The following is an 8,592-nucleotide window of genomic DNA, read 5'->3' on the forward strand; positions in this document are numbered from 1 at the left end:
TGAGGTTTCTCCATACTGTTTTCCACAGTGGCTGCACCAGTCTGCATTCCCACCAACACTGATGAGGGTTCCCTTTTCTCCACATCCTCACCAACACTTGTTTGTTGATTTATTTATGACAGCCATTCTGACTGGTGTGAGGTGATATTTCATTATGGTTTTAATATGCATTTCTCTGATGATTAATGAAATTGAGCATCCTTTTATATTGGCCATCTGTATGTTATACTTCTTCAAAATAGGTAGTAGTTTAAATTTTTAAAATTGTGTGGATTGTTAAAGAAAGAACTCAGAACTTGAAAAACTAAGTTTAAATTATTAATCTATCAGTTTCTAACTGTGTGAATTCACCAAAAAAAATTTTTTTTGCCACCACTTGGGGAAAATTATTGTCCTGTGGATTTTGCTAAGAATTTTTAAATATACTAAGAGCCAAGCAGAGAAGATTAATAATTATATAGTAACTATTAAAATTCAATGTTCTGTTTTGAACTTGTCCTACAAAGTGCCCTTTTTCTGATGACTTTGAAGTTATCTCAACTGCTACCACCTGGGACTTCTGTTGTGACTAGCTGGCTATGCTATAAGTCCCTCCAAAGAAACTGATTGCAGAGAGCAGCCCTCTTTTATATGCAGATGTATTTCCTAAAGCTCACACTTCAATGAAGACCATTTGATTGTCAGTAAGGAAACGTGTGCTGGCCAGGACAGGCTAAAAAAATGTGCTGCTAAAGGAAACCATCTGGAGTCTCATATAGTTCTTGGATTCTGGGAAGTTATTTCACTAATTATATTTGGGAAAATGTCATCTTGGAGCATTTGGGTAAAATATTCTCTCCCTATTTCATGTCTTCACAAACATTTGTTTGATAAAGCCAGAAAATGAGTAAACTGGGCAAAGTCCTTTGTATAAAATCTTTAGTAAATGTCTTTCTACTTTTACCTCTTACTGAATTCTTTGGCAGTAGTTCACAAAAATAATCCAGACATTCTGATTCTGCAGATTAACAAGAGGGGCCCATGTTCCATTTAAAAATTTCACAGCTGATTCTGGAATGCATTAAAATGTAAAAACTCTTGTTTTCACATCTTCAATATAGAGTTGAAGATATATCTAAATGCTGACGTATAAAGTTCTTATAAGGGAAAGTAAAGACACACACATATGAGGATGTCATATAATAATACTTTAATATTGACAGGTTGGTTCCTCTGACTCTTGATCGTTTCTCCACAATAAAGTGCAAATAATGCTAAACATGTCAGAGTAGCTGAGGCATAATTTTCCTGCTGCCCCATTTTGAATTTCCTTTTTTAGGATAAAATTTATAATGTACTTAATTCCTATCATGTGTCAGTTGCTGAGCTAAACATATCACATAGACCACCTAGGTTGCTGTTTTCCTCGTCTGATACCGAAGGACAAGTGAAGCTGGTGGAGTTGGGGATTATTGAGATAATGCACCGACTCACAGTCTTCAGTGGGGCAAACAACGGCTGTCCATTTGAAATCTTGATCTCCTTCCTCTAAACTTCTCATCCTCCTCACAAGTCAAATAAAAATAAAATCTAACAGCTCTTTATTCTATCTTTCAATTTCTAGCATCCTGCTTTTTTGTTCTCTCCATGGTGGTACTGATGCTATGCTTCTCTATTGGAGGTCTAATTTCTAGCCTATTGCTTTTAACAGAGCTTTTAGGCAAATGAGAAGAGTAAGAAAGCTTACTTACTAGGCACAGAATGAAATTGCTGTGGTACCTGTGTTAAAGGGCAAAAATAACAGAATGGAGTATAATAAAATACTCTACTAGGGTATAACATGTAACTACTTGTAAGAATTTATGCACCCTGATGTTCATAAATTCACGATAGCCAAGAGTTGGAGGCAAGCTAGATGCCCATCAGTAAATGACTGGATCAAAAAACTATGGTACATTTACACAATGGAATTCTATACTGCAGAAAGGAAGAAGGAGCTCCTACCTTTTCATCATGGATGGAACTAGAGAACATTATGTTGAGCGAAATAAGCCAGGTGGTGAAAGACAAATACCATATGATATCACCGTTAACAGGAATCTAAACAACAAAACAAACAAGCAAGCAAAATATGACCAATGACACTGAAATACGGAGCAGGCTGACAGGGTCCAGAGAGGAGAGGGGAGAGAATCATAGGGGAAAAGGGGAGGGACTCACATGAACAAGTATAAAGGACACATGGACAGTAATTAAGGTGGGGGGCAGAAATGGGAGGGAGGTGGGGAGCATGGGGGGGCAGGGCAGGGAATATAAAACAGAAAACTGTACTTGAATAAGAATTAAATAAAAAAAATAAAAATAAAAAGAATTTATGATAATATTTTCCTAAAGATAAGAGAATATAATAATGGTATTAATATAACTCTAGATCATAAAGTAACTGGAATATTTATGTTTCTATAATGTATATATATCTCAAATATGTATATATATGTATGTGTAATATATTTCAGAGATTATACAATCTGCAGGTTTATAAATATATGTTTTACCTGAACAGAATAATGTTAGGAAAGGCTTTTATTTGCTCTCTCTCTTACTCTTACAATACTGTCAAACTGTGTAAGAAATGTGAATCATATCAGATTCATATAATTATGTTTAATAGAGTAAAAGAACAAATATTTCCAATTCTCTTGTGGCCATGTGAGATATCACAAAAATAGTATTAAGCATAAAAGATACCCTCAAAATTGTATTTTCTAAATTTCAAAACTTGGAAAGACTACATGAAAGAGTTATTGACGGAGATTTATTCCCTTGATTAAGATAGGAATACCAATATTTGAGAATAATGGAAGATTTTAGCTTAAATACCTGTTGGTCAAGAAACAATACAATGTGACAAGTAAACATAGAAAATAAGAATATGATGTTAAGGTGTCTTAGCTCTTCCAGAAATGAAGGAATAATGTAGAGGATGAGAAATTCAGCATGACACATAGAAAGTTATTCTGATGAGCTCTAGAATTTTTGCTATTTGAGTAGACTATAAAAGTAGACTTTTATCTACATTGCAGATAAAAAAATAACCTCTCACTTTTTAAAATCAGATTGAATAGTGCAAAATAAGTTTATCATTTTTATAGGGAAAAACCATCTAACTTTGCATTGTTAGTATCTGGCAGTAAAAAAGTCACTGCTTCTGATTTGCAAAAATTATAACCTATGATAGTTAAATTCTCTTTCCACAGCTGTATAACTTTCTATATTAATTGAGGTTTTATCATTCATGATTCTATTTCACATTCTGAGAACATCAGATACTTTAGGATAAAGCTACTCCCTTTTACTCTAACAAAGACACATCATCTTTCTTTCTGTACACAATTTGCCTTGTCTGCCAATAGTGATCCTAATTTATTTTCAACCACCTCTATTAACATGACTCTTGGTAACTAACTTTAACTTTACAGAGTAAAATGGGATTTAGGTCTGTCTAAAATACCAGCAAAGCTAATGGATACTACAGCCACAAACATTATTTTTACAACTTCTTTTTTTAAAGATTTTATTTATTTATCTTAAGAGGAGAAGGGAAGGAGAGAGGGAGAGAAATGTCAATGTATGGTTGCCTCTCATACATTCCCTGCTGGGAACTGGCCTGCAACCCAGGCATGTGCCCTGACTGGGAATTGAACCATGATCCTTTGGTTCGCAGGCCCACGCCCAATCCACTGAGCTATACCAGCCAGGGCTACAACTTCTTAAAAAGGCAAAAATGAAGACATTTGCAAACTTAACCCCAAAACAGTTATTCTATTCCACATAGAGTCAAAGGAATATTTAAAAAATGACAACCATTTTTTTAGTATTTCACCTTAGTTAAAAACAATCCAAGTATGCAAAGATAATTGATTTGATTTGATATTAGTTAAAAATTATATTCTATTAATATAAAAATATTTGTTGGATATTTTGCCCTAGCTCACACGGCTCAGTAGAATGAGCACTGGCTTGGGAACCAAAGGGTCACTGGTTCAATTCCCAGTCAGGGCACATACCTGGGTTGTGGGCCAGATTCCCAGTAGGGGGTGCGTGAAAGGCAACCACACACTGATGGTTCTTTCCCTCTCTCCCAACCTTCACCTCTTTCTAAAAATAAATAAATAAAATATTTTTTAAATTGTTGAATATTTAATCTGAACACATACTTTTACATTTTTGTAATTTTATGTTGGAATAACATTAGCATAATTTATTAGTAAAACAGCATAAAAATTTTAGGAATTTCATATTAACTAATATTTTAGAGATAAAAATACAGATTTTAAAATAAAATGTACAGTTTTATTTAACTGCAATCTTTTTAAATCAGGGAAATTTTTGTTTTAAAACCCAAATTATCAAAATAGTCTGCTATGGCCAAGGCTTCATTTTGATTATGTGAACTTATTTTATTTTATTTTCAGTAAGAAAAGGTTTCTGTGTGTACATTTGTACACAGAAATGTGTGCATGCATTTTTGTTGTTGTTTCCCAAAATAGTCTAGTATATTAAATTTAAAAGTTCAGTTTCTTTATTTTTCTGATTCAGTCTATATAACCACATTATGTTTTTATATATCTAGCACCTCTAGCAACTTTTGACCATGTATTTAAGAAAAAATGGGGACTTTGGTTAATATGTGAATCCTTGAGAAATCTGACTAGTCAATTATATTTAAAAATAATTGTTATACATAATCATTTTTATAATTATTTTCACTGAAGGACACCACTTCATGTGTACTTAAATAATCTTTATAAAGCTAATAAACTAAACATTTTTGCAGTGATTTTTAGACTTTGAAATGTCCTGACTCATAATATGAACTAGTTTAGCATATGACTTACACTGTGGGTAATAAAATCCCCAAATAATCATAATTTAAGTAGGAATGACGGTTTACATTCTGTAAAGAAAAGCCTGGCTAGAGGGCACCAGCGGCTAATAAATATCATGGCTCTCCGAAGTCCTTGCTAACAAAGGCTTCCTCCAGCATCTGTTCTTCCATCACTAAGGTCTTTCCCTCATTCTCCTGGTCTGCATTGGCCTCTTGAGCTGATGTCACTACAGCCAAGGTCCAAGGAATAGAAAAGGGGGGGGAAAAACTAAAACAGCAAACCCCTGTGCCTCCAAAGATATTTCTGACAGCTTTACACAACACAGCACTTACACTGAAGAACTTAAAAGTCACAAGGTCACAGATAACTTGAAGGGAAAGTGGATGGTTTTGTGGGGGTTTTGGACAACTAAAAATTTGTGATTTTTTACTGCTGAGGAATAGGGAAACAATGGACATTTGATGGCAACGAGTAGTCTCTACCACAAGAAATTATCTAAGTCAAATCTAAGATTAACACCGCAAATGTAAATTACTTAATTACACAGATTCAATTTGAATCATACAGTAGGGATGTTCTACTCCAAAAGGACAAATTTTCTTAAATATCATTTTAAAATATATATTTTCTTAAATATTATACATATTCATTGACTGTAAATATCGGTACTTTATATGGTTTGCTTCAATATCTATGACTCATATACACAGTTCTAAATCCATCTAGGATGAAAAATGCATACTCAGTAAAAATCCTTTTGTATCAAGTTAAGTATCTTTGAAAATACTTAGGCTGCTTTCACTTGCCTTCTCACTTTAGTGACTTCCTTAATGATCAGCCAGGTCCAGAATTGTTTTCCGTGATCTGACTTACTGAGCACCATTCATTGTTCCAGTGTTCGTGTGGCTTCACGTCCTGTATTGCCTTGGTTCAGATTACTAACCACCTGATTGGTCTGGCCACACACCGAAGAGGAAAGGCAGCAAAGGCCACCTGTGGTGCTACATCTTCAACTAGACCTTAGAATTGTCTCTTCACGTAACCATTAGAGATTATTTCTCTCCTAGCTCTGTCTTTGTTTCAAACTCTAATGCCATTTCAACACCAGGGGACTTTAGAGGGCTACTTTAACTGTTGGTTGCTAAGGTATACCTCAAATATATGCTTCTGCCAAATTTATGAACAATATTTTTTCAGAAATGAATGTGAATTGCGCACACTCATAGGGAAGCTTTCTACTGAGAACTGAACTATTGAAAAATAAATGGTTACAACACTCATGATCTGTAAAAAGTTACAAGAGCAACGCCATCTGTTCTGCTTACTTCAGACTGAAATTCCCCAGCTTGTTTGTTCTCATAAATATATCACAGTTGATGTCTAGCAACTGGCCAATATCTAGTTTCATGAAAAATACAACCAAATGGTCTATTGTTTTTGTTTTTCAAGGGAGAAACTTCCTCATAGAAAAAAGACAAATATAAAATGCAGTAAGCAGTATGCAATTTTATGTGTTTTCTAAACATTGCATATACTCAAGTGCACTCCTTTCTCAATATTGAACTTTGGTTTTCCGTATGCTGCTAGTAAAAGGCAAAGAGGTTCATTTTCTGACACCTTTTCTAGGAGTCCATTGTCTTTTCTTTTTTTTTTATAGATTTTATTTATCTATTTATCTTTAGAGGGGAAGGAGAGGGAGAGAAACATCAATGTATGATTGCCTTTCGTGTGTCCCCTGCTGGGAGTTGGCCTGCAGGGAACTGGCCTGCAACCCAGGCATGTGCCCTGACTGGGAATCAAACCACGATCGTCTGGCTCGCAGGCCCGCGCTCAATCCACTGAGCTACACCAGCCAGGGCTTCTAGGAGTCCATTTTCAGTAAATGGGGTCTCTTGGTTTCCTGAGGTATCAAAGGTAACAAAGAAAATGAAAGATTCTGGAATGTAGGAACTTTAAATAATTTTATTACTCAAAATTACTTTTGCTTGATTCTAAAACCGGCCACACTAAACCAAATTTTTGAGAGAGAAAAAGTCTTCTCCGGTGGAATCTCATAATGCCCTTCCAGTTTCAGTCTAACCCGGTCACTATTACAATCAGGCATGTCTGCTCAGGAAGGAGTCACACTCTCCCTGTACTCTCCCTTGACTTTCACATCTAAGATGTTTGGCCCAAGAAATTACCATTTAAACATTCTTCTTCACTGTCATCAAAATGGCCACACAAAACTGTGCTGTTCTTGATGAGATGTTGGAAAAGCTTCAATATGAGTGAAGTTAACACTATCAGTTGAGACTTCTTGGAGCCTAGAGACTTGAAGTACAGAGGCATATACTTTTTGTTTTTCCTTTAAACTTTTTTCTAATTTCCTACCTTGTCATGTAATTTTTGATTATGAGTCTGTTAAACTTTTTATTGATATTAAAGTCACCCCAAAATTTAAAGAAACCCTCTCATGTTCCTTTGAGGAATTGGAATTGATTTTATTTCATGCGTCTTATCTCAATTTATTAATGTGATTTGTATCTGACTTATGGCTACTGTTCCTTCTGCTGCTCAGTGCCATTCTGACTGCTGCTTCTTGCAAATTTCCCATTTTCGACATCCCAGCTTTCCTTTGAAGATTCTCCCTATTCATGTGAACAGGATTAACAGGAGAAGTCTTTTTGTAGAGGTTGCAGCTGGAGCCTCTACCCAGGCAAGTGAAAGCACTTTAATGGGGAATTCCATTAGGAATGCAGTAAAGGCTGAAAAGTACTAGTAGGCATTTGAGTGAGTTCCTCAAGAGCATGGAAAGGAAAAGCAACCTCCTTGCTTCATGTTCAGAAAAGGCCACTTCAGCGCTTCTCTACACAGGTACTGTTAAACAGCCAGTTTGCAAAAATGCCACTTCTTATGCTCTGTTCACATGCTAGAAGTATTTCTCTCTCTTTCTCAAAAAATCATTATTGCTTTTCTGTTAAATTCAAAGGGCTAGCATCACTTATTTGGTTCTTTTGCAATAGAAAATTACAATTTTGGATTGAATAAGCTACTTTTCCTCTTTAAAGGAGCAAATACATTTTTCTGAAAATTATGGAGAATAAAAAACAATAAACCACCAAAATCAGGTTTTAGACAATCTAAAACCTAGCAAGCAGATATCAATTTCTGTATTTGTCAAATCAGATTCCTAAAATTTATTTGATAGTGTAGAGGGCAGAAGTAAGCTGGGAATGTTTTTAGAATACCTGACATAAAAGAAAAACTAAAATAGTTCATTTCTTCCCCCTGTGTTTTTGAGTTAGAAGGGTAACTTTTAAAAGAAAAAGTGGGAAAAAGAAGGGAAAAACTGGAGAAAAGCAAAGTGTTGAATGTATTTTTTTTTTTGGTTTGGTTTTGGTTGCGTGAGCTTCTCTGCAGCCCTGTCATCTTCTGCTGACCTTAGAGTTTGCTTGTGGAGAGCCTCCTTTTCCACGACAGTGTCACCCTAGTGGGATGCGGGATTGCAGTATCATCTCGGAATTTAATTAAGAAACAAAGTCACAAAAAGATGAAAAAAAATTACTAGGAACTGACACCACCTGATGGAAACTTCCCAAAAGATAATCCATAAATCCCTAAAAATGGAAAGACTCAACTAAAATGTTAATTTTCAGTCTTCTCTCTTCAAAAAAAAATGTTGCTTACTTTTCCACCTATTCTTTGTAACTTGTTATTTTTCCAATTTATTCACCTTTTCTAT

The 8,592-nt window shown here is 35.0% G+C and overlaps 1 protein-coding gene across 2 annotated transcripts in view; it reads left to right on the plus strand.

Annotated features, from left to right (window-relative positions):
• PCDH15 (protocadherin related 15) overlaps positions 1-8,592 on the plus strand; it is a 791,076-nt gene that overhangs the window by 227,116 nt on the left and 555,368 nt on the right. The window lies entirely within an intron of this gene.

This window comes from Sturnira hondurensis, unplaced genomic scaffold, assembly GCF_014824575.4.
Source record: "Sturnira hondurensis isolate 20B ecotype Veracruz unplaced genomic scaffold, ASM1482457v3 Scaffold0016684, whole genome shotgun sequence".
Taxonomy (NCBI): domain Eukaryota; kingdom Metazoa; phylum Chordata; class Mammalia; order Chiroptera; family Phyllostomidae; genus Sturnira; species Sturnira hondurensis.